The sequence below is a fragment of the Triticum aestivum genome, chromosome 2D, assembly GCF_018294505.1.
Source record: "Triticum aestivum cultivar Chinese Spring chromosome 2D, IWGSC CS RefSeq v2.1, whole genome shotgun sequence".
NCBI lineage: Eukaryota > Viridiplantae > Streptophyta > Magnoliopsida > Poales > Poaceae > Triticum > Triticum aestivum.
This window is the reverse complement of record NC_057799.1, coordinates 482,440,345-482,467,790: the sequence shown is the minus strand read 5'-3', so window position 1 is coordinate 482,467,790 and position 27,446 is coordinate 482,440,345.

The window sequence follows — 27,446 nt, the reverse complement described above, 5'->3', positions numbered from 1 at the left end:
GATGTTTTTTTGTGTTTTAATTAGTGTTTGTGCCAAGTTAAACCTATAGGATCTTCCTGGATGATAGTTATTTGATCTTGCTGAAAATTCCAGAAACTTTCTGTTCACGAAAACAATTGTTAAAAATCACCAGAACGTGATAAAATACTGATTCCAATTGCAGTATATCAATAAACACATTATCTATGCCTTCCTATTTTGGTAGAATTTTTGGAGTTCCAGAAGTTTGCGTTAGTTACGGATTACTACAGACTGTTCTGTTTTTGACAGATTCTGTTTTTCGTGTGTTGTTTGCTTATTTTGTTGAATCTATGGCTAGTAAAAGAGTTTATAAACTATAGAGAAGTTGGAATACAGTAGTTTTAACACCAATATAAATAAAGAATGAGTTCATTACAGTACCCTGAAGTGGTGTTTTGCTTTTTTCGCTAACGGAGCTCATGAGATTTTCTGTTAAGTTTTGTGTTGTGAAGTTTTCAAGTTTTGGGTAAAGATTTGATGGATTATGGAACAAGGATTGGCAAGAGCCTAAGCTTGGGGATGCCCAAGGCACCCCAAGGTAAAATTCAAGGACAACCAAAAGCCTAAGCTTGGGGATGCCCCGGAAGGCATCCCCTCTTTCGTCTTCGTCTATCGGTAACTTTACTTGGGGCTATATTTTTATTCACCACATGATATGTGTTTTGCTTGGAGCGTCTTGTATGATTTGAGTCTTTGCTTTTTAGTTTACCACAATCATCCTAGCTGTACACACCTTTTGAGAGAGACACACATGATTCGGAATTTGTTAGAATACTCTATGTGCTTCACTTATATCTTTTGAGCTATATAGTTTTTGCTCTAGTGCTTCACTTATATCTTTTAGAGCACGGTGGTGGTTTTATTTTATAGAAATTATTGATCTCTCATGCTTCACTTATATTATTTTGAGAGTCTTAAACAGCATGGTAATTTGCTTTAAGTGTGAAATTAATTCGAATGTGATAGGCATCCAAGATGAGCATAATAAAAACTTCCGTATTGAGTTCATTGAATATCATGAGAAGTTTGATACTTGATAAGTGTTTTGAGATATAAAGGTGGTAATATTAGAGTGTGCTAGTTGAGTAATTGTGAAATTGAGGAATACTTGTGTTAAGGTTGGCAAGTCCCGTAGCATGCACGTATGGTAAAAGTTGTGTGACAATTTTGACACACAAGGTGTTCTTTTATTGCTTTCCTTATGAGTGGCGGTCGGGGACGAGTGATGGTCTTTTCCTACCAATCTATCCCGCTAGGGGCATGCGTAGGAGTACTTTGCTTCGAGGGATAATAAACTTTTGCAATAAGTATATGAGTTCTTTATGACTAATGTGAGTCCATGGATTATACGCACTCTCAACCTTCCACAATTTTCTAGCCTCTACGGTACCATGCATTGCCCTTTCTCGCCTTGAGAGTTGGTGCAAACTTCGCCGGTGCATCCAAGCCCCGTGATATGATACGCTCTATCACACATAAACCTCCTTATATCTTCCTCAAAACATCCACTATACCTACCTATCATGGCATTTCCATAGCCATTCAGAGATATATTGCCATGCAACTTTCCACCGTTCCGTTTATTATGACACGCTCCATCATTGTCATATTGCTTTGCATGATCATGTAGTTGACATCGTATTTGTGGCAAAGCCACCTTTCATAATTTTTTATACATGTCACTCTTGATTCATTGCATATCCCGGTACACCGCCGGAGGCATTCACATAGAGTCATATTTTGTTCTAAGTGTTGAGTTGTAAGTAATAAAAGTGTGATGATCATCATTATTAGAGCATTGTCCCATGTGAGGAAAGGATGATGGAGACTATGATTCCCCCACAAGTCGGGATGAGATTCCGGACTAAAAAAAGAGGCCAAAGAAAAAAAAAGGCCCAAGAAAAAAGAAAAAAGAAAAGAAAAAAATATGAGAGAAAAAGAGAGAAGGGACAATGTTACTAACCTTTTTCCACACTTGTGCTTCAAAGTAGCACCGTGATCTTCATGATAGAGAGTCTCCTATGTTATCACTTTCATATACTAGTGGGAATTTTTCATTATAGAACTTGTATATTCCAATGACGGGCTTCCTCAAAATGCCCTAGGTCTTCGTGAGCAACCAAGTTGGATGCACACCCACTTAGTTTCTTTTGTTGAGCTTTCGCATATTTATAGCTCTAGTGCATCCGTTGCATGTCAATCCCTACTCCTCTCATTGACATCAATTGATGGGCATCTCCATAGCCTATTGATTAGCCGCGTCAATGTGAGACTTTCTACCTTTTTTGTCTTCTCACATAACCCCCATCATTATACTTTATTCCACCCATAGTGCTATATCTATGGCTTACGCTCATGTATTGCGTAAGGGTTGAAAAGGCTGAAGCGCGTTAAAAAGTATGAACCAATTGCTCGGCTTGTCATCGAGGTTATGCATGATGAGAACATTTTGTGTGACGAAATTGAAACATGGCCTAACTATATGATTTTGTAGGGATGAGCTTTCTTTGGCTATGTTATTTTGATAAGACATAATTGCTTGGTTAGCAAGTTTGAAGTATTATTGTTTTTATGTCAACATTAAACTTTTATCTTGAATCTTTCGGATCGAAATATTCATGCCACAATAAAAAGAATTACATTGAGAATTATGCTAAGTAGCATTCCACATCAAAAATTCTGTTTTTATCATTTACCTACTCGAGGACGAGCAGGAATTCAGCTTGGGGATGCTTGATACATCTCCAACGTATCTATAATTTTTTACTGTTCCATGCTATTATATATTCTGTTTTGGATGTTTAATGGGCTTTGTTATACACTTTTATATTATTTTTGGGACTAACCTATTAACCGGAGGCCCAGCCCAAATTGCTGTTTTTTTTGCCTATTTCAGTGTTTCGCAGAAAAAGAATATCAAACGGAGTCCAAACGGAATGAAACCTTCGGGAACGTGATTTTTGGAACAAACGTGATCCAGATGACTTGGAGTGGACGTCAAGCAACCAACGAGGAAGACACGAGGCAGGGGGACGCGCCTACCCCCCTGAGCATGCCTTCCACCCTCGTGGGCCCCTCATGGCTCCACCGACCTACTTCTTCCTCCTATATATACCTACGTACCCCCAAACCATCAGCAGAGGAGCCAAAACCCTATTTCCACCGCCGCAACCTTCTGTACCCGTGAGATCCCATCTTGGGGCCTTTTCCGGCGCTCCGCCGGAGGGGGCATTGATCATGGAGGGCTTCTACATCAACACCATAGCCTCTCCGATGATGTGTGAGTAGTTTACCTCACACCTTCGGGTCCATAGTTATTAGCTAGATGGCTTCTTCTCTCTCTTTGGATCTCAATACAAAGTTCTCCTCGATTCTCTTGGAGATCTATTCGATGTAGTCTTCTTTTGCGGTATGTTTGTCGAGATCCGATGAATTGTGGGTTTATGATCAAGATTATCTATGAACAATATTTGAATCTTCTCTGAATTCTTTTATGTATTATTGGTTATCTTTGCAAGTCTCTTTGAATTATCAGTTTGGTTTGGCCTACTAGATTGATCTTTCTTGCAATGGGAGAAGTGCTTAGCTTTGGGTTCAATCTTGCGGTGCTCGATCCCAGTGACAGTAGGGGAAACGACATGTATTGTATTGTTGCCATCGAGGATAAAAAGATGGGGTTTATATCATATTGCATGAGTTTATCCCTCTACATCATGTCATCTTGCTTAAAGCGTTACTCTGTTCTTATGAACTTAATACTCTAGATGCATGCTGGATAGCGGTCGATGTGTGGATTAATAGTAGTAGATGCAGGCAGGAGTCGGTCTACTTGTCACGGACGTGATGCCTATATACATGATCATACCTAGATATTCTCATAACTATGCTCAATTATATCAATTGCTCGACAGTAATTTGTTTACCCACCGTAATACTTAAGCTATCTTGAGAGAAGCCACTAGTAAAACCTATGGCCCCCGGGTCTATTTTCCATCATATTTATCTCCCGTCAACAAGCTATCTTTGTTTACTTTGCAATCTTTACTTTTTATCTTTATCATAAAAATACCAAAAATATTATCTTATCATCTCTATCAGATCTCACTTTTGCAAGTGGCTGTGAAGGGATTGACAACCCCTTTATCCCGTTGGTTGCAAGGTTCTTATTTGTTTGTGTAGGTACGAGGGACTTGAGCGTGGCCTCCTACTGGATTGATACCTTGGTTCTCAAAAACTGAGGGAAATACTTATGCTACTTTGCTGCATCACCCTTTCCTCTTCAAGGGAAAACCAACGCAGTGCTCAAGAGGTAGCATGTTCCTGTTTCTAGAACATACAATATCTGTCTATCACACCATGTTCTTACATCAAAGTACTACTGTTGTGTAACCTGCAACAATCACTTATCATAAGACACGTTTGACTTGGGAGTGTGATATAGGTTACATCTGGCATTCTTTTCTAGCTTGTACTACTTCTATTTGTTGAAATGGCACTTATGACGAGACTATTTTAACTTGGTAGAGTGATATTCGTTGCATCTTTCATATGGTGTCTAGCTTTCATTGCTTCTAATTTGTTGAAATGCCTTCTCCTTAGTTTACACATCATAAGCTGTGAATATGCAATGCTGTGAATATTCAATGGCACTAATGACGAGAGACCTTTAACTTGGTAGTGTGATGTTGTTTGCATCTTGCATATGATTTATTTCTTGTACTGCTTCGCATTTGTTTAAACGGCATTTATGATGAGACACTGTTAACTTGGCAAAGCGATATTTGTAGCATCTTTCATATGGTGTCTGCCTTCCATTGCATTGCTTCTAATTTAGTGAAATGTCTTCTGCTTAGTTTACACATCATAGTTCTGGTTATCTCATGTCGTCATGTTTTTCGTACATATTACATCCTCCTATCATGTGGTTGTGTAACATCAAAGTTCAGTTCATCTGTATCACGCATCAATTTGTTCTGAAGAACTAAATTGTTATTCGTTTTTCTTGTCGGCTTGACTTAACATGGAACAAAGAAAGAGGAAGCAAGACAGAACGACAGCGAAAGGGAAGCGGAAGAATCCTGCAGATTCTGCTGGTACTGATAGTGCAATAGAAGGTCAAAGTCCAGCGGAAAATTGTACCGACATGGTATCCCGTGCTACACAAGCTGCAGAACAAGCCAAACAGAAACAAATAGCTGCCACCAAACAAGCAGAGACAGCCCTAGTTGTTGCAACACCTTCCACAGTATCGCCAGCTCCACGATTTACTCGTTGGTCAACTCAGCTAGCAGCACGTTCCCAAGCTCCCTTGCCACCTGACACTACTTCCGAAGCACTCTTGACACAAGATGAGTTGGCAAGATCAGATGAACTTTGTGAGCTTCAACAGCAAGAAGGTAGTTGCTGGAGTCAAGTTATAGTTGCATGCTTCTTTATATGTAGTCTCATAGTTTGATGTACACTAACACTTCCTATGTTTGTTGTTGGACTAGCACCTAGGTGCAAGAGGAAACAGACATCAGGGATAATGCTCGATAGGTTACCTAAATCTAGAGGAGGAAGAATGGAGATCCGTTTTGAGGCAGGTTTAAAAAGGCCACGTGATGCTACAGAGTCAGCCAAGTTAGTATCAGAGGAAGCGGTTGCTGTTAGGTGTCATGTACGTATCCTCCCAACATGTATTCAATACAGGAATGACAAAGATGAAACCCAGTTCAACACCTTCCTCGACCATTTATCTGTAAGTATGGTTATGTATGGAAACTAGTAATGTCGTCTTGCTCTGTCCAATACTTTCTAGGTTGCTGATAATGAGACTCCCATAATTTTCAACAGAATGAGGTTCAAGTTGGATAGCCAAGATGATGCAACCAGACAAGCTTGCACCCATGTTTTCAAGTCTGCTCTGCGACAGTATCGGTATAACTTGAGGAAAACTCACTTTGAAGGCAAGGCTAATAGTGAACTTGCCCAAACATCTCCAGTGGAAAATATATCGGATGAAGACTGGAGAGGCCTCGTTAAACACATGTTGAAGTCCTATTTACGCATGTGCCACACAAATCTATGTTCTTGAAGGTGAACTATTCAAAGAACAAGGCCAACCGTACGAAAGTGAAATTCCAACAGACGACAGGATCTCGTAGCTATATTGCACACTGCGAGGCTCTTGTAATTAGCTGTTGTTTCACTCTTTTTGTTGTACCATATTATCAGATCTATATTGACTTGTTAAAAATGAAGAGGAAAGCCCGCAAGGACCAAAAAGTACCTGAACCAAATAATGTGGAAATCTTCAAGGACTGTCACACCAGCAAGACGAAGGGCATGACTACACCAGTCAAAGCCGCTGTTGTAAGTCCTTAATCCTCATGCCTTTTAACTACTACTTACTCTGACTCGTGCCTTGAACTGCATGGTTTGCAGCCAATGTCTATTACTCTTTTCAATTTTATACACAATTGTCTTAGTGTATCATTGCACCTTACAAGGTTTAAAAGAGAGGAGTGATGTTCCTTTGATCTTGACATGTAATCTAGTTCCCTGCTCGACTTGCCCACACAACGTTACAATTGCATGTTTGTCTGTTCTCAGTTGTTTTGTGATATGAATGATGTCATATTATGCTTACCGTATTATAAATTTTGTCTCTTTATCCTTAGCTGTCAATACAATGTGAAGAAATAGACAATACATTAGCAATGGTACATGGTCATATGTTTGGAACCTGGTTTTATTATGTACTTTGCAGTAAAATACAACTAATATTTTACATGGGTTCACCAGAATAAGTTCTGTATATAGACCAAAGCTATTTTGTTTGGTTTTGCTGCCTCCTTGATATCTTCTGTTCTAGTACTAATGTAAAAACTCAACTTTTCAGCAAGCTATGAAAAAAATGGTGGAACCGCCACCTTCTGAAGGTGGAAAGGCAACTATAACCGCAATGTCAGCTCTTGCTGCAGTGGGTCAGTACCTGTCCACTAACAGTGCCAAAAGCATGTTCCTGTGTAATACCGGGTTGGTTGTTAAGGCAATCTCGTCCAAACTGCCTCATGATCAAGATATGCATGCTCAAAACAATGTTATATCTGCGCTCCAGACACAAGTCCGTTCCCTAACAGAGACCCTTTGTGAAACAAGGACAGACATTGTTTGATGTCGTCAAGATATGCATGGTTTTGAAACCAGACTATCAGACATTTGCTATATTGTTCAGGAGCCTAGGAGAAATGAAGGCGAAGGTTATGGTGCTCCATCGGACAATACAACATGAAAGCATAACAGTCTGGTCAAATGAACTGAGCTTCTGAACTTTTGGTGGTGCATTTATCTGCCAGACTGTTAACTTTTATGCCAACCTTCCTTTTGTTTTATAGTTGTAATTTGTTTTGTTGCGATACAAAATTTGTTCTTAACGTGCAGCCACCGACTGAAGAAAACAGCAAGCCATTTTTGTATAGTGTAGGGTGTTCCCTATATTTGCACTGGTGGCGATCTTTGATGCCCAGTGGATGTAATTTGTGCAATCGCCTTAATAGCCTAGTGTTAGTTTCGGGCTTATTTATTTCCTAGTCTTCTTTTTCCCTGGTTTGCTAGTGGCCGCAACAACCATGGGCCATATACGGACCGTGGTAACCATGACCCTGGTACGGCCCGTAGGATCCATGGGCCTCCTACGGGCCATCTTTAAATGGGCCTCCAACACGGCCGTAGAATCGGTGGGCCTCGGGCCGTCGGATAAATGGGTCTACATGGGCCGTAAACGGGCGTAATTGGTATCGGCCCAGCACGGTAACGGGTCGTTAACAGGCCGGAGGACAGCAAAGGCTTAATTCTGTCACAGGCATAACGGGTCGTTAATGGGCCAGAATATAGGACGGGCTTGAAACGTCGCAACGGGTTAACAAGCCAGGAATGGGCCAACTCTTGCCACGGGCCGAATTTGGCCCATTAGAGGAACAGGCCAGTAACAGGCCGAAAGTAATCGAGGGCCGGAAAGGAGCCCAAGAACGTATGGGCCGTCAGTAGGCCGAAAGCTAACACGGGCTGGAAACGGCCCATGTCAATCATGGGCCATTAACGAGTACATAGAAATTTACTGTTCATTTTGGGCTAGAGTCACCGTGGGCCTTTAAAGGGCCTAAAGATACGAAGGCCTCATATGGGCCGAAAGATGTCGTGGGCCATACATGGGCCGAAAGTGAAACGGGCAGGTGTTATATTCGACGGCCCACATGACGTTGTTGGGCCGATTTCGAGTAGGCCCTAACGGGCCGTGAGTTATCGGGTCGTAAAATGGGCTATTTGCGAAGAGACCATTAACAAGCTTTTCATGGGCCAGCCCGCTAACTTTTGACCAAGTCAAACGGGCCGGCCTTTGTAAGCTAAATGGGCCGGTGGTGGGCCGTCGCACGTGTCGAAATATCATAGGCGCCTATCTGACCCACTAACAAGCTGACACGTGTTTCCTCCGGCTAATCAGAATTTTACACGTGGAAATTTCCCATTGGTCCGGGCTGTTAACGGGTTATCGGATCCAAAACCGGACCCGATAGCTTAACGGCGACCCGTTACGGTGGATGCCACGTGTCGGTCACCCTTGACGAAAGCACTTCTGTGACACGCGATTTATCGTCATGGAAGTGGACACTTTCGTGATGATAATTTTGGTAATGTCATGGAACACTTCTACGACAGCACATGTATGACTATCTTGATTCTGTCATAAAATTGTCATGGATGTACATGCATGACAGAAAACGTGACCTACTGTGACAAACACGTATCATCACGGAAGTGTTTTTTTTTGTAGTGCGTCATGATCTCCATCTTCACCGGCTTGACACCTTGATCTCCATCGTAGCGTCGTGGTTGTCTCGCCAACTATTGCTCCTAAAGCGACAACCATAAGGCTCATGCCAGTTGCCGATAACTTTTATAAAACATGATTATATCATACAATAACGTATATCACATCATGTCTTGACCATATCACATCACAACATGCCCTGCAAAAACAAGTTAGACGTCCTCTACTTTGTTGTTGCAAGTTTTACGTGGCTGTTACGGTCTTCTAGCAAGAACCGTTCTTACCTACGCATCAAAACCACAACGGTGATTTATCAAGTTTACTGTTTTAATGTTCAACAAGGACCGGCCGTAGTCAAATTCGATTCAACTAAAGTTGGAGAAACAGACACCCGCCAGCCACCTTTATGCAAAACTAGTTGCATGTCTGCCGGTGGAACCGGTCTCATGAACGTGGTCATGTACGGTTGGTCCGGGCCGCTTCATCCAACAATACCGCCGAATCAAAATTAGACATTGGTGGTAAGCAGTATGACGATCACCGCCCACAACTCTTTGTGTTCTACTCGTGCATATCATCTACGCATAGACCTGGCTCGGATGCCACTATTGGGAAACGTAGCATGCAATTTGAAAAATTATCATACACTCACGCAAGATCTATCTAGGAGATGCATAGCAACGAGAGGGGGAGAGTGTGTCCACGTACCCTCGTAGACCGAAAGCGGAAGCTTTTGACAACGCAGTTGATGTAGTCGAACTTCTTCTTGTTCCGACCGATCAAGCACCGAACGTACGGCACCTCCGAATTCTGCACACGTTCAGCTCAATGATGTCACTCGAACTCTTGATCCAGCAAAGTGTCGAGGGAGAGTTTCGTTAGCACGACGGCGTGGTGACGGTGATGGTGAAGTGATCCGCGCAGGGCTTTGCCTAAGCACTACGTGAATATGACCGGAGGCGTAAACTGTGGAGGGGGCGCCGCACATGGCTAACAATTGTTGGTGTGTATTCTAGCGGTGCCCCCCTCATATATATAGGTTGGAGGGGAGGACAGGCAGCCAAGGGGGCGCCCCAAGTAGGAGGAATCCTACTTAGGCGCCTCCCAATTCGGCCTCCCCCCTTACCATATCCAACGGAGGGGGAAGGAAACAGGAGGGAGGAGGGAAGGAAAGGGGGGCAGAATCCCTCCCCTTCCTTCTCTCTTCCCCCTTTCCTTCCTCCTAAGGTGCGGCCCATATGGGGGGCACAGCAGCCCCTGCTGGCTCCTGTGTTTCCCCTCTTGGCCCATTAGGCCCATATAGTTGCCGGGGGGTGCCCGGAGCCCCTTCTGGTGACCCGATATGTACCCGATACCCCTAGAACACTTCCGGTGTCCGAATAACATCGTCCTATATATGAATCTTTACCACTCGACTATTTTGAGACTCCTCGTCATGTCCGTGATCTCATCCGGGACTCCGAACAACATTAGGTCATCAAATCATATAACTCATATAATACAAAATCGTCATCGAACATTAAGCGTGCGGACCCTACGGGTTCGAGAACTATATAGACATGACGGAGACACCTCTCCGGTCAATAACCAACAGCGGAACCTGGATGCTCATATTGGTTCCAACATATTCTACGAAGATCTTTATCGGTTGTACCGTAATGACAACATACGTTATTCCCTTTATCATCGGTATGTTACTTGCCCGAGATTCGATCATCGGTATCTACATACCTAGTTTAATCTCATTACCAGCAAGTCACTTTACTCGTTCCGTAATACATCATCCCGCAACTAACTCATTAGTCACATTGCTTGCAAGGCTTATTATGATGTGCATCACTGAGAGGGCCCAGAGATACCTCTCCGATACTCGGAGTGACAAATCCTAATCTTGATCTATGCCAACCCAACAAACACCTTCGGAGATACCTGTAGAGCATCTTTATAATCACCAAGTTATGTTGTGACGTTTGATAGCACACAATGTATTCCTCCGGTATCCGGGAGTTGCATAATCTCATAGTCAAAGGAATATGTATATGACATGAAGAAAGCAATAGCAATAAAACTTAATGATCATTATGCTAAGCTAACGGATGGGTCCTGTCCATCACATCATTCTCTTAATGATGTGATCCCGTTCATCAAATGACAACACATGTCCATGATTAGGAAACTTAACCATCTTTGATTAACGAGCTAGTCTAGTAGAGGCTTACTAGGGACACGGTGTTTTGTCTATGTATCCACACATGTATCAAGTTTCCGGTTAATACAATTCTAGCATGAATAATAAACATTTATCATGATATAAGGAAATATAAAATAACAACTTTATTATTGTGTCTAGGGCATATTTCCTTCACTAACTGCAGAAATGTGTGGGTTATTGATGACCAGTAGAAGAAGTGTCAAGCATTGATTTATCATCATGAGAAGCCGAGCACAAAAGTTTTGTATAATCACCTCTCTTGCAAGCTCATGATTGGGGGGTGTGTGCATCATATATTTAAGCCTCCCCCAAACTTGAGCGATACTTTCTCCTTCATAAGACCAAAAATTATAAATATAATTCCGATCACGACAAACCAAATGCATAGGCTAAAATTTCTGATGGAATTCCAGCTTCAATCGGTTCCAATCCCATGTTCCTATGTCATCCAATAGCCTATATCGAGATAACTAGAACATAAATGCGCGCGTTGCCGCGCCCTGTCCCTAATGGTTAATAGAAATATGAACAAAAAAGATGAACAAAAGTGATACTCCAGGTATAGGTATATGCCATACGAAGAGAAAAACCAATAGAAATGGTATTCCAAGTATTAGTATACCGACAAAAAAAAGAGTATGTCAAGGATTTTTCTGTGCTCTGAAATAGTTCATTACATTTTTCCTGAATAGTTAATAACTGAAGATTTCCTTTCTAAAAATATTCATGAATTTAATTTTTATTTGTCAAGGTGAACATAAATCCTCCATACTGCATCATGCCTGCACTTTATTTTTATGAATCAGTTTTATAATGAGCAGCATTGATCAGTTTATCTGCACGTCATAGCAAGTAACACTAAAAATTTCAGCACCAAACCAAGGAAGAGCGTGTCAAACTACATCCTTTTGGCACAAAAAGTTTAGTGCTGCTAACACATAGTTTCAGTTGAAAGATTATTGTCCACTGTGACAAATAAACACACCATAGTAAGCACTACATACACACATATGTAAGCATGACGAAATATATGCACATAACAACTATTTTACATTAACAATACCTCCAAGCTCTTGATTGTGCCAATAATTTCCCAATGGAATCTTTCTGGTTGACTCAAGAACTCGATAGACGTGCAAACTTAAGATTTCCTCCGGTAAGCAATGTACCTAAGTGTGCAGAGTGGAAGAGTTTCCCCATTTTGAATAGGAACACCCTACATGTGAGGCACAAAAATGGAAGATCAGGCAAAAAGAACATGCACTTTAAGCAGATAGTGTAAAAATAAATAAAGATGATGCTTTATGTCATTGTATTTTTCTAACCAGTAATACTTTCAAACAAAGAAATCAAGGAGACAATTTAAGCAAATTATTTCTATGTGCACAAAGAAGACAATACTTCTTTTCTATTCTGAATTTCTTATCCAGTAATACTTTCAAGGACTTATAATAAATGTGTACCAAATGTCGATCTGAGCTAGGCTGTAAACGGTTTAGTTTTATCCAATAATGCTATTATGGAAAGTGGGTAGCAAGTATTCATCGGAGAGTATATGAGAGCAAATCACAGCACAAATAACTTACCATATGCTTGCAAAGTGCAAGCACAAAAGTCAAAAGGAACGCAAATTAGGACGTGAAGAGAGATAGGCCAAGGCCACCAAACAACCATACAAAAACTATACGACCAGAATATGTGGCAAAGCAGCATCACTCCATCCATCCAGCATGCAAACAAGCTACTTCCTCGCATATGTCACCAAACGTCCGTCCATGGGAAGCAAACAAATTTATACTACCGGACACCTGAGGAGAGAGAGGGGCGAGACTGGAGTAATGGGGTGACGTTAATCAAACGCAAGCCATATGTAGAACAGATGCACGCTACAAACAGGGGGCATCGTAGGACAGCGGGAACGGCTTCTTTGGCCGCCGTCCGGGCAAACCCTGAAACAAATGTCATTAGGTAAGGTGCGCTCATGACAACACAAGGGGAGGAAGGACAGCGGGTGATCGCCAAACTATCTATCTGTACGCACCAAAGGATCCGATGCAGGCAACATATATATGTACGGGTCACGGAGTAGAGGAGGCAAACGGATAGTAACGCATCCGCACTACCATGGACGTTACTGGAGAACGGCCAAGCTTCTCCCCATTACTGCATCACGTCGCCGCCGCCACCGCCGATGCACCGAGTAGACCGATTAAAATGAGCAAAAACAGAAGAAAAGATCAGTAAGCGTGACGCTAAACGCGGGGCCTCGTGGCCGTTCAGGCCGTGTACAGCACGTCGGCCCGGTTCACCAGAAAGCAACCAGATCGTTCTGAGCAGCAGCGGCCCATTTGACGTTGGCCCGGCCGGCTCATGTAGATCGCGCAGCACAGAGGGCAACGGCGTTGTGCGGCATGCTAAAACGATTTGGTGCGTTCATGAGCCTGATCGGATGGTTAAGGGCGTCAAAACGCTGTGGGTGGCCGTAGCTAGCTGAGTTATACTGTTTTTTAATGCCTTTTTTCCTCAAAGATAAGGAAAATACCTTCTTCTTAACTCCATCCTTTGATAAAGCTGTAAGCTTAAACAATCCACAAATTTCATTTATATAAATTAAGTGCATATCAGGATGTATTGTTTCATCTCCTAGGTAGGGATTAACAAGTAGTTCTTCCATAATACTCGAAGGAATTTCATAATAAATATTTTCAGTAGCTTCAGTTGGTTGAGGAGCGGCTCTTACCACTTCCGTTCGAGGTGAAGATACCCCGAACAAGCCCCTCAAACGATTACTTTTCATAGTGACAACTAACAGTAAATTTCAGCATGTAATAAAAATGTATCCTTACCAAATTTCACTTACCAAAGGCGCTTCACTCCCTGGCAACGGTACCTGATACGTCTCCAGTGTATCTACTTTTTCTCATGTTGTTCCTCTTGTTTTGGACTCTAATTTGCATGTTATGAATGAAACTAACCCCGGACTGACGTTGTTTTCAGCAGAACTACCATGGTGTTGTTTTTGTGCAGAAATAAAAGTTCTTCGAATGGAACGAAACTTTGCGAGGATCTTTTATATCAATAATAAGAATTTCTAGAGCCAAGACCCACCGGCGAGGGGCCCCTGGGTGGGCAAAACCCATCAGGGCGCGCCCCCCTCTCCTGGCGCGCCCAGGTGGGTTGTACCCACCTGGTGGCACAGTAGACGATCCCCCCTGATACTATAAAATCACATATTTCCAGAAAAAAATCAGGGAGAAAGAATTATCACGATCCACGAGACAGAGCCGCCGCCAAGCCCTGTTCTTCCTTGGGAGGGCAGATCAGGAGTCCGTTTGGGACTCCAGAGAGGGGGATCTTCGTTCTTCGTCATCACCAACCCATCTCCATCGCCAATTCCATGATGCTCCCCACCGGGAGTGAGTAATTCCTTCATAGGCTCGCTGGTCGGTGAGGACTTGGATGGGATTCATCATGTAATCGAGTTAGTTTTGTTAGGGCTTGATCCCTAGTATCCACTATGTTCTTAGATTGATGTTGCTATGACTTTGCTATGCTTAATGCTTGTCACTTTGGGCCCGGATGCCATGAACTCAGATCTGAACCGTTTATGAATTCATCATGATATCCATGTTTTAGATCCGATCTTGCAAGTTATAGTCACCTACTACGTGTTATGATGCGGTAACCCCGGAGTGACAATAACCGGGACTTCTTCCGGTGATTATCGTAGTTTGAGGAGTTCATGTATTCACTATGTGTTAATGCTTTGTTTCGGTTCTCTATTAAAAGGAGGCCTTAATATCCCTTAGTTTCCAATATGGACCCCGTTGCCACGGGAGGGTAGGACAAAAGATGTCATGCACATTCTTTTAATAAAGCACGTATGACTATTTACGGAATACATGCCTACATTATATCGATGAACTGGAGCTAGTGCCGTATTGCCCTAGGTTATAACTATCACATGATGAATATCATCCAACAAGTCACCAATCCAATGCCTACGAATTTATCCTATATTGTTTCTGCTAAGTTATTATTGCTATCGTCACTGTTACACTTGTTACCAAATTACTGCTATCATTGTTACCATTACCGTTACTACTATCAAAACTATCAAACTACTTTGCTACTGATCACTTTGCTGCAGATAATTAATCTCCAGGTGTGGTTGAATTGACAACTCAACTGCTAATACCTTCAAATATTATTTGGCTCCCCTTGTGTCGAATCTATAAATTTGGGTTGAATACTCTACCCTCGAAAACTATTGCGATCCCCTATACTTGTGGGTTATCAAGACCTTTTTCTGGTGTCGTTGCCGGGCAAGCATAGCTATATTTGTTGAGTCACTTGAGATTATTATCATATTATCACTATGAAGAATCTGAAGGATCCAAAGACTAAGATATTTCCCTCAAAGACGAGGGGAGGTAAGGAACTGTCATCCAGGTCTGCTTTAGATTCACCTTCTGTTTTGAGTAAACTTGCAACACCACCACATGCTATTAATTCTAATATGTCACATGTTATTGATGATTCTACTTCTACTATGAATGATGCTTATGATGATGCTAGTACCTTGCTTGATAATGATGATGTGCCACTTGGTGAATTCCTTGATAAACAAATTGCTAGAGTAATACAACATGATGTTGTTGAATCTGATGATGAGCTTGAAACTAAATCTCCTGAAACACCTGCTAGAACTAGCCTTCCTAGATATGAATTGCCTAAGGTACCGGAAGGTTATGTTATGAATGAGGAGACAACTAGAGATATTCTTGCTTGTAAGGATAGAGATGATCTAGAGAGTTACTATGTAAGTATAAAGAAAAATCTCTGAATGCTAGAATGAAATGTGATCCTAAGTTTGCTACTTCACCTATCTTTATTGATGATAAGAATTATGAATTCTCTGTCGACCCAGAGTTAATTACTTTGGTTGAATATGATCCTTTCTATGGTTATGAAACTGAAACTGTTGTGGCACATCTTACTAAGTTGAATGACATAGCCACCCTTTTTACTCATGATGAGAAAACTCGCTATTACTTTATTCTCAAATTATTTCCTTTCTCATTAAAGGGTGATGCTAAAGCTTGGTACAATACTCTTGCTCCTGGTTGTGTGCGTAGTCCCCAGGATATGATTTACTACTTCTCTGAAAAATATTTCCCTGCTCATAAGAAACAAGCTGCATTGCAGGAAATATTTAACTTTGTGCAAACTAAAGAGAGAGTCTCCCACAAGCTTGGGGGAGGCTTTGACAGTTACTTAATGCTTTGCCTGATCATCCTCTTAAGAAAAATGAAATACTTGATATCTTCTATAATGGACTAACTGATGCTTCTAGGGACTTCCTAGATAGTTGTGCTGGTTGTGTTTTCAGGGAACGAACTGTTGGGCAAGCTGAAGAATTATTGAATAACATATTGAAAAATTATGATGATTGGACTCTCCCTGAAACACTGTCTAAACTCACTCCAAAGAAGAGGGGTATATTATATCTTAGTCCTGAAGATATGCAAGAGGCAAAGAAATCTATGAAGGAAAAAGGTATTAAAGCAGAGGATGTTAAAAATTTACCTCCTATAGAAGAAATACATGGGCTTAATAAACCACCAATGCCTAAGGTGGTAGAGGTAAATTCTCTTATGAAGTTCAATGAAAATGATAATCCTCACAATATGCATCTTAGTCAATGCCTTTATGAGTTTGAACACTATATTAGAAAACAAGATCACTTGAATGCAAATGTTATGAAACAATTGAAATATAATTCTGATATGATTGCTCGCTTGAGTGACTTGTTATTTAGAATTTCAAATGATGTTAGAGGTGTTGGAAAACATGCTTCTATGGTTCAAACTCAGTTAGAACAAGTTGTTAAATCACAAAGAGAATTGCTTGATGAAATGAATCATAATATGCATGACTTTGCTGTTAGAGTTGCAACTAGAGGAGTTTACTCAGGAACCACTTTATCCTAAGGGACACCCAAAAAGAATTGGACAAGACTCACAATGAGTTAACAATAATGCACCTAGTCCTTCTATAAAGAAAAAGAAGAAGAAAAATGATAGGACTTTGCATGCTGCTAGTGAATCTGAAATAGAAAAACCTCCTGATAATGATAATGAAACTTCTATCTCTGATGCGGAAACTCAATCTGGTAATGAACACCCACCTAGTGATAATGAAAAAATAATAATGATGAGGTTCATGATGATACTCAACCAAATAATAATAAAGAACCAGACAATGATGTTGAGATAGAACCACCTGTGGATCTTGATAACCCACAACCTAAGAATAAAAGATATGATAAAAGAGACTTTGTGGCTAGGACACGGTAAAGAAAGAGAACCTTGGTTCAAAAACCTATGCCTTTTCCACCCAAGTCAACTAAAAAGAATGATGATGAAGAATTTGAACGCTTTGCTGAGATGCTGAGGCCAGTCTTTTTGCGTACCCGCTTGACTGCTTGAAAATGCCTCCTTATGCGAAGTATATGAAAGACATCATCACTAATAAGAGGAAAATAGCGGAAGCTGAAATCTCCACTATGCTTGCTAATTATACTTTTAAAGATGGAGTACCTAAAAACTTGGAGATCCGAGAATACCAACTATACCTTGCTTTATCAAAAAGAATTATGTGAAAACTGCTTTGTGTGATTTAGGAGCTCGTGTTAGTGTTATGCCCTTCTCTTTATATAAAACTTGACTTGAATAAACTCACACCTACTGAAATATCTTGACTTGAATAAACTCACACCTACTGAAAATACCGGAAGCTGAAATCTCCACTATGCTTGCTAATTATACTTTTAAAGATGGAGTACCTAAAAAACTTGGAGATCCGAGAATACCAACTATACCTTGCTTTATCAAAAAGAATTATGTGAAAACTGCTTTGTGTGATTTAGGAGCTCGTGTTAGTGTTATGCCCTTCTCTTTATATAAAACTTGACTTGAATAAACTCACACCTACTGAAATATCTTTGCAATGGCTGACAAGTCAACTGCCATACCTATCGGTATCTGTGAGGATGTGCCCGTTGTTGTTGCTAATGTTACTATTTTGACTGACTTTGTTATACTTGAGATGCCCGAGGACGACAACATGTCGATTATCCTTGGTGGACCCTTCTTGAATACTGCAGGGCCTATTATTGATTGCAACAAAAGCAATGTCACTTTTCATATTAATGGTAATGAGCATACGGTGCACTTTCCGAAGAAACAATTCCAAGTGAATGGTATTAATGTTATTAAAAAATCTCCGACAATCACTATAGGAAGTTTTCAAATACCTCTACCTACTATCAAAAAGAAATATGAAATGCTTATTGTTGGGGACATTCATATCCCCATTGAGGTAACTTAGTGATTTACGAAAGTTCTTCGGTTTCATGCTAATCGAAAGTGGTTGTTAATAAGACCTGATCAACCTTATTAATGAATCATTTTTGAGCGGTATGAAGTTGATGAATTTAGTAAGTACTACCTTCTGTCCCTACATTTTATTCTCTGTTTTTGTTAGTTAAATAAAATAAAATGCCATGTTTTGTCTGTTTTCTGAATTTCCAGTGCAATAAAAATGACCCAAAAATAAAAGTTCTCACAATGCCTTGAAAATTGAACATGATTTTTTCTGAATATTTATGAATTTTTGGTGCAAATAATACCAGAGGGAGGTGCACCAGGTGGGCACAACCCACCTGGGGGCGCCAGGTCCCCCAAGCGCGCCCTGGTGGGTTGTGGTCCCCACGTGGGCCCCTCACTTATCTCTTTAGCCCACATCATCACTTACCTCCAGAAAAATCTCCATTGCTCTCTCTCCCGTGTTCTTGAGCTCAAACCCGCGGATTTTGATCTCTTTGCTCGAAGCCCCGTTTCTGAAACTGTTTCGAGGGATTGTTGTTTGGTATGTGACTCCACCGTTTGTCCAATTAGTTTTTGTTTTAATGGTTTATACTTTGAATAATTAGCTACTCTTGGTGTTGCTGTAGATGTGCTTGCATGTTGAATTCCTAGTGTTCTAAGAAGTTTGAATGCTTGCTATGGCCTCTATGTATCCCTATGACTAGTTGCTATCAATTTCATAAAGTTTCGCCAAATTTTTGTCACCCCAAAATTTTTATTTTCAGAAAATTGTACGCGGACATGAATATCTTCAGGAAGTTTGGCTCTAAGAAGAACTCCAAGGGTGTTATTGGGGAGTCTTCTGACAGCGATCTCCACCCTCGGAGGTTGGCGGAGGTACGGCCGTGCGAATGGCCGCACACCCCATTCCTGGAAGAGGTTGGAATTCTTCAGGAGTTCACGCAATACATTGCCAATGCCGGTCTCACCAACTTCATCGCAGATGAGTGTGACCAACACCAAATCCTCACAAACATCTTTGTTTAGAGCTTTACTTTCTTGCCTAGAAATAATCCTCCTAAAGTGAGCTTTGATTTATATGCTGAAAACCATCACATACCACTTACTGAGTTTTGTGACATATGCATGATCCCTTCTGATGGGAGCTTGGCTGAGCCTAGGCCGACTGGGTTTGAGGATTTTTATCGCACTCTGACAATGGGGGATGAGAGAGGGGTGTCAGCCACCACGGCTATTAGCTTACACTTTCCTGTTGTACATTATTTTGCTTTATTTGTTGCTAAGTGTCTGCTTGCTAGAAAGAAAGTAGGTGCGCTCAGCGCACCAGACTTCCCTGTTTTGCGCTGGGCACTGGAAGGTGACAACACTTATAGCTTGGGAGCTATTGTGACCCGTCGCTTGCATCTTAATAAATCCCAGGGGGAAATACATGGTGGGATTTTCGCTATTCGTTTGGCGGCTCGCTTCAATGTTGAGATACGCCCTCATGATTACCCTTTGACCAAGGTTTATCTAGACCGTGCAGCCATGGAACACCATCACTTTCTTGCACATGATCGTCCTAATATTTCCATTCCTTATAACCTGGTCTTTAGCGTTAAAACTCGTGATGTTATTCCCTTGCCTGCACCTGCTTTGTTTGATCCTTTTGCCAGGGGCGGATATAGGATTATGTCTGCAGACATTATCGCCTACGGGAACACTCACGCTGCTGCGGAGGCAGCACAGGAGGAGCCTCAGCAGTGGGATGAGTGGATGCCTGCTCCTCAGGATCCCTACTACCCTCCAGGCTACTGATTGATTACCAACTTAGGCCAAAAGCCTAAGCTTGGGGGAGTACGTGTTTCTCACCGACATTACATTTATGTCTACATATCATTCTATTTGTCGGTGTTCACACTTTTTCATTGTATCATCCATGCTTAGATTTATTTTCTTGCTTTCATCTTGTGTGTTTGAAAAACTTTAGAAAAAACCAAAGAAATTAGTTGTAGTAGGTTTTACTTTCTATGTATGCTTAGTAATAGTATTAAAAAGAAAACCCAAAAAGATTTCCTTGTTCTTCTTTTGCTTGTTGGGAGCTTTCCCGTGTAAATAGTTTTTCTTATTTTTGCTTTTTATTTGCTTGTTCAAGAAAACCAAGAACTCCAAAAATATTTTAGTGTGTTTCTCTGAATTTCTTTTCTTTTATTCGAGTCTTACCGAGGAGAAGACCACGATGAAAATGTTGAGTGGCTCTCATAGGAATAGCTGTTGAACTAATAAGAGCACATTTTACCTTGTCTTCTCCTGTTGAATAAAATGTTTGCAGATTCCAGCTTAGTCCAAGGCACTCTTGCATTATCATTATTTTCATATCGTTCGATCGTGCAAGTGAAAGGCAATAATGACGACATTCGATGAACTGGCCGTGGCAGAGAGAAACTGGTATGAACTCGACTTCTTCTGTTTGTGTAAATATGTTTAACCTAGTATCCATGATTTAGCCCATTATGATTAAACATGTTTGCAATGACAATTAGAGATTATAGTTTCTCATGCCATGCATAAGTAGTTGGGAGTTGATAATGATTTATCTTGGATATCAACATAGCGTTAAAATGATTGTGATGTAGTATGATGATATGGTATCCTCCTCTGAATGTTCGAGTGGCTTGACTTGGCACATGTTCATGCATGTAGTTGAATCAAAACCAACATAGCCTCTATGATATTTATGTTCATGGTGTCCATGTCCTACTCATGCTAGTGTCCAATGTTACTTATGCATAATGCATGGTTATGATCGTTGTTGCTCTCTAGCTGGCCGCTTCTCAATCTAAATTGCTAGCCTTCGCCTGTACTAAGTGGGAATTCTGCTTGTACATCAAAAACCTTGAACCCAAAGTTATTCCAGATGAGTCCACCATACCTAACTATCTGCGGTATTACCCTGCCGTCCTAAGTAAATTTGCATGTGCCACCTCTAAAAACTTCTAAAAATTATCCTTTTTGTGTGCCTGGATCGTTCATGGAACGACAGGAGGTGGTCGATATCTTCCATGCTAAGCGGGTTATTCTCAGGTTGAGTGTTTATTCACTCGCCATTGCACGAGAAAATGGGCGGTAATAGGGATGCCCAGTCCCAAACTGCAAACATGAAAAAGAGTTCATCTCTTAAATAATCAAACAAAAACTCCCAATGGAGTCAAAACCTTTACTTTTATCGCTTGGGAACCGCCACTAGCGTGCTTAGCATGGAAGATGTTGATAACTGATGGTCGTGAAGTGAATAAGAAGGGTGCATGTCTCAAAATATCATTTATCTCTGTTTTAAAAAACTAAGCTCTGGCACCTCTGCAAATCACTGCTTCCTCTGCGAAGGGACTTTCTATTTACTTTTATGTTGTGTCACCACCTTCTAAAACAAGCGCCAGAAACTGAGTAGAGCACAACTGTCATGATTTATGCATTGTGTATAGCTAATGTTGGGTGCATCATGACTCGATCTTTTCTACCATGAATTACAATGTTTAGTCGCTGCTTGAACTTTGGAGGTGCTCTGCATTTATGTTTTGCGGTCTCAAAAAGGGCTAGCAAGATACCACTATTGTCATATTATATCATGATTGTTTTGACAACGTGTTGCCATTTGAGATACCTTATTATTGCTCGCTAGCTGACTATGTTATTGATATGAGTCATTATAATCTTTAAGAGTTATTGTCGACATGGTTAGTTATAATGATTGGCTGAAAACCTGGGTGCTGTTTAAGCTTATTTATGCAAACAAGAGCAAAAGAGTTCATAGAAGTTTTTCTTTCTCACTTTCAGTTTATCAACTGAATTGCTTGAGGACAAGCAAAGGTTTAAGCTTGGGGGAGTTGATATGTCTCCAACGTATCTACTTTTTCTCACGCTTTTCCTCTTGTTTTGGACTCTAATTTGCATGATTTGAATTAAACTAACCCCGGAGTCTCCAACGTATCTACTTTTTCTCACGCTTTTCCTCTTGTTTTGGACTCTAATTTGCATGATTTGAATTAAACTAACCCCGGCTGACGCTGTTTTCAGCGAACTACCATGGTATTGTTTTTGTGCAGAAATAAAAGTTCTTCGAATGGAACGAAACTTTGCGAGGATTTTTATATCAATAATAAGAATTTTTTGAGCCAAGATCCACTGGAGAGGGGCCCCTGGGGAGGCACAACCCACCAGGGCGCGCCCCCTCTCCTGGCGCGCCCAGGTGGGTTGTGCCCACCTGGTGGCCCTGCAGACGATCCCCCTGATACTATAAAATCACATATTTCCAGAAAAAAATCAGGGAGAAAGAATTATCGCGATCCACGAGACGAAGCCGCCGCCAAGCCCCGTTCTTCCTCGGGAGGGCAGATCTGGAGTCCGTTTGGGACTTCGGAGAGGGGGATCTTCGTTCTTCGTCATCACCAACCCATCTCCATCGCCATTTCCATGATGCTCCCCACCGGGAGTGAGTAATTCCTTCGTAGGCTCGCTAGTCGGTGAGGAGTTGGATGAGATTCATCATCTAATCGAGTTAGTTTTGTTAGGGCTTGATCCCTAGTATCCACTATGTTCTTAGATTGATGTTGCTATGACTTTGCTATGCTTAATGCTTGTTACTTTGGGCCCGGGTGCCATGAACTCAAATCTGAACCGTTTATGAATTCATCATTATATCCATGTTTTAGATCCGATCTTGCAAGTTATAGTCACCTACTACGTGTTATGATCCGGTAACCCCAGAGTGACAATAACCGGGACTTCTTCCGGTGATTACCGTAGTTTGAGGAGTTCATGTATTCACTATGTGTTAATGCTTTGTTTCGGTTCTCTATTAAAAGGGGGCCTTAATATCCCTTAGTTTCCAATATGGACCCTGCTGCCACGGGAGGGTAGGACAAAAGATGTCTTGCAAGTTCTTTTAATAAAGCACGTATGACTATTTACGGAATACATGCCTACATTATATCGATGAACTGGAGCTAGTGTCGTATCGCCCTAGGATATAACTGTCACATGATGAATATCATCCAACAAGTCACCGATCCAATGCCTATGAATTTATCCTATATTGTTTCTGCTAAGTTACTATTGCTATCGTCATTGTTACACTTGTTACCAAATTACTGCTATCATTGTTACCGTTACCGTTACTGTTGTCACTACTATCAAGACTATCAAACTACTTTGCTACTGATCACTTTGTTGCAGATACTTAATCTCCAGGTGTGGTTGAATTGACAACTCAGCTGCTAATACCTTTAAATATTCTTTGGCTCCCCTTGTGTCGAATCTATAAATTTGGGTTGAATACTCTACCCTCGAAAACTATTATGATCCCCTATACTTGTGAGTTATCAGTACCAGAAAAGAGTCTTGATGATCCAAAAGTAGAGAGGATCAATCGTAGTCCTTTTGATAAGTAAGAGTGTCGAACCCAACGAAGAGCAGAAGGAAATGACAAGCGGTTTTCAGCAAGGTATTCTCTGTAAGTGTTGTAAGTAGTGATAACAGATATTGTAGTAAGGTGAACACTAACAAGTGACAATAGTTACAAGAGTGCAACAAGGTGGCCCAATCCTTTTTATAGAAAATGACAAGCCGAAAGTACTTCTTATAATGAGCAAAGCGTTCTCGAGGACACATGAGAATTCTCATCTAGTCACAGTTCATCATGTTTAGTTGATTCACGCTCACTACTTTGATAATTTGATCTGTGGGTGGACCGGTCCTGGAGTGCTATTCTTACTTGAACATGCAACCCTCTTATGATTACCCCCTCCCGCAAGCATCTGCAACTATGAAAGAAGAAACAAGATAAATCTAACAATAACATGAAACATATGGATCCAAATCAGCCCCTTACGAAATAACGTGTAAACAAGGGTTTAAGCTTCTATCACTCTCGCAACCCATCATCTACTTACTTCTCCATAATGCCTTCCCTTGGGCCCAAGTATGGTGAAGTGTCATGTAGTCGACGTTGTAGGATCGGTCTAGAGGGGGTGATTAGACTACTTGACCAAATAAAAATCTAGTCGTTTCCCAATTTTAAGTTTTCAAGATTTTAGCAACTTAGCACAAGTCAATTAATCAACCTACACAGAAAATCTAAGAGTATAGAAGCGGAATGTAAATCATTGCATATGAAGGTAAAGGGAGGAGTTTGGAGGGAGCAAACGCAATGTAGACACGAAGATTTTTTCCTGGTTCCGATACGTGGTGCTATCGTACATCCATGTTGATGGAGACTTCAACCCACGGAGGGTAACAGTTGCGCGAGTCCACGGAGGGCTCCACCCACGAAGGGTCCACGAAGAAGCAATCTTGTCTATCCCACCATGGCCATCGCCCACGAAGGACTTGCCTCACTAGGGTAGATCTTCATGAAGTAGGCGATCTCCTTGCCCGTACAAACTCCTTGGTTCAACTCCACAATCTTGACGGAGGCTCCCAAGTGACACCTAACCAATCTAGGAGACACCACTCTCCAAAAGGTAATAGATGGTGTGTTGATGATGAACTCCTTGCTCTTGTGCTTCAAATGATAGTCTCCCCAACAATCAACTCTCTCTCACACAGATTTGGATTTGGTGGAAAGATGATTTGAGTGGAAAGCAACTTGGGGAAGGCTATAGATCAAGATTCATGTGGTTGAATTGGAATATCTTGGTCTCAACACATGAGTAGGTGGTTCTCTCTCAGAAAATGAATGCTGGAAGTCTAGGCACGTTCTGATGGCTCTCTCCATGACTGAAGAGTGGGTGGAGGGGTATATATAGCCTCCACACAAAATCTAACCGTTACACACAATTCACCAAACTCGGTGGGACCGAATCATGAAACTCAGTCAGACCGATTTAGATCAAAATGTAAACGTTAGGCTTTTCGGTGCGACCGACATGTCAACTCGGTGGGACCGATTTCATTAGGGTTAGGGCCTAACGTAATCTCGATAGGACCGATCACATAAACTCAGTGAGACCGATTTCTGTAATAGGCAAACAGAGAGTTGGTCAGGCAAACTCGGTGGGACCGAATCGCTCATTTCAGTGAGACCGAAATGTTACGAAAGGGAAACAGAGAGTTTGCATTGCGAACTCGGTGGGACCGGTCGCTCATCTCGGTTAGACCGAAATGTTACGAAGGGAAACAGAGAGTTTGCAATCCCATCTCGGTGAGACCGAGATCCCTATCGGTGAGACCGAGCTGATTAGGGTTTCTGGCAGTGGCTATGTCAAATGAACTTGGTGGCGCCGGATAGATCAAATCGGTGGGGCCGAGTTCGACTTTTGGTTTGGGACATATGTGGAAATGAGAAAGTGGTTGAGGGCTTTTGGAGCATATCACTAAGCATTTTGAGCAAGCAAGCCATTAAGCAACACCTCATCCCCTTTAATAGTATTGGCTTTTCCTATGGACTCAATGTGATCTTGGATCACTAAAATGAAAAAGGTAGAGTCTTGAGCTTGAGCCAATATGTGTCCTTAGCATTTTGAGGGGTCCACATTACTAGTCCATGCCATGCCAATCATTGAACTTTCTGAAATGATCATCTTGAAAGAGCATTAGTTTAATGAGCTATATGTTGTTAGGAATTACCAAAACCACCCAGGGATAGTTGCACTTTCAATCTCCCCCTTTTTGGTAATTGATGACAACATATAGATCAAAGCTTCGACAAATGATAATAAGATTGAAATACATTGTCACTTTGAGAAGTATGTGATAAGCAAGAGCTCCCCCTAAATTTGTGCATTATTTAAAATTTGCTTTTGAATGCAAATGCATAATCGATTAGGATCATGTGTTACTCTTCCATGTCACATACATCTTGGTGGAGCGCTCAAAATGATAGAAAGTAAAATATGCACTCATCACCAAGGCAAAGTGAATGATCATATAAGAGAGATAAGAGATAACATCATTCAAGCATAAGCATTAAGGTAGGATATGATCAAACACGTGATCATACAAGTAGCTTACACACATAAACATAGAGTATCAAGCAAGCACACAAAGAAGTATCAACCAAATGACAAAGAAGACAAAAAGAAGCAAAGCTCTCTCTCAAAGCCTATGATCTATACACTTTCTCCCCTTTGGCAACAAGTTACCAAAAAGCTTGAAAATGCATAGTGCTATGCGTCTCTAGGCTTGATCTTCAGGAGGAGGCGTTGAGAGGACTCCAAGGATGAATGCATCTGCGGAAGTTGTTGGAGCTGGTGGAGTGGCAACTGGAGGCGGCACTGATGTTGTGGCTGCAGGTGCTGATGTAGTTGCTCTTGTGTCAGCCATTGGTACTGCAGCAGATCTCTGACCTCTTGGCACTCTTTGAAAGGCATCTGTGGTAGCCTGCCCTTTCCTCTCCTCAGCTTCTTCTTGGAGCTGCTCAACTGTTGTCTGCATCTCTGTCACCTTTAAATCAAGATCATAAAATTTAGTCTCAATGATCCTTTCCAGGCTCTCTTGGTTCTGAGTCAGGGTGGTCAAGCCCTTCTCAATCCTCAAGTTGGCTTGAATCAGATATCCAAGTTGATCTTGCTTAGTCTTTAGAAACACTTGAGATGCCTCTTCAGCACTTGGCATCTTTGCAGTTTTCTCAGCCTTAGCTTTCTCTCTCTCTTCTCTTGGGCTTCTACAGATGTGGGATCATCTTCATTCATAACAACAGTGTTATACTCAAAATTTGGTCTCAAGGGTAGATATTCCTTGTCCAAAAGATATGTGCATGTGCCCATCTTAGAGTTGATGAGAATTTGAATGTGTGGAGCATACCCACATGACCTCTTCTGATCTGCAGCTGTCCTCTTGATTGTCTCTACAATCAGACTCATGACTTTGAACTTTTGGGGCACATCAAACAACTGCAGCAAGTTGATGGAGTGGCCTCTGATCATTCTTTTTTTTAGAACCGGGCTTTACCCCTTTCCATTGCATAGAACGGAAATACAACCAGTTCCGAACATAGAAAACAGGATGAGGGAAAGAGGTAGAGCGAGTTCCCGCA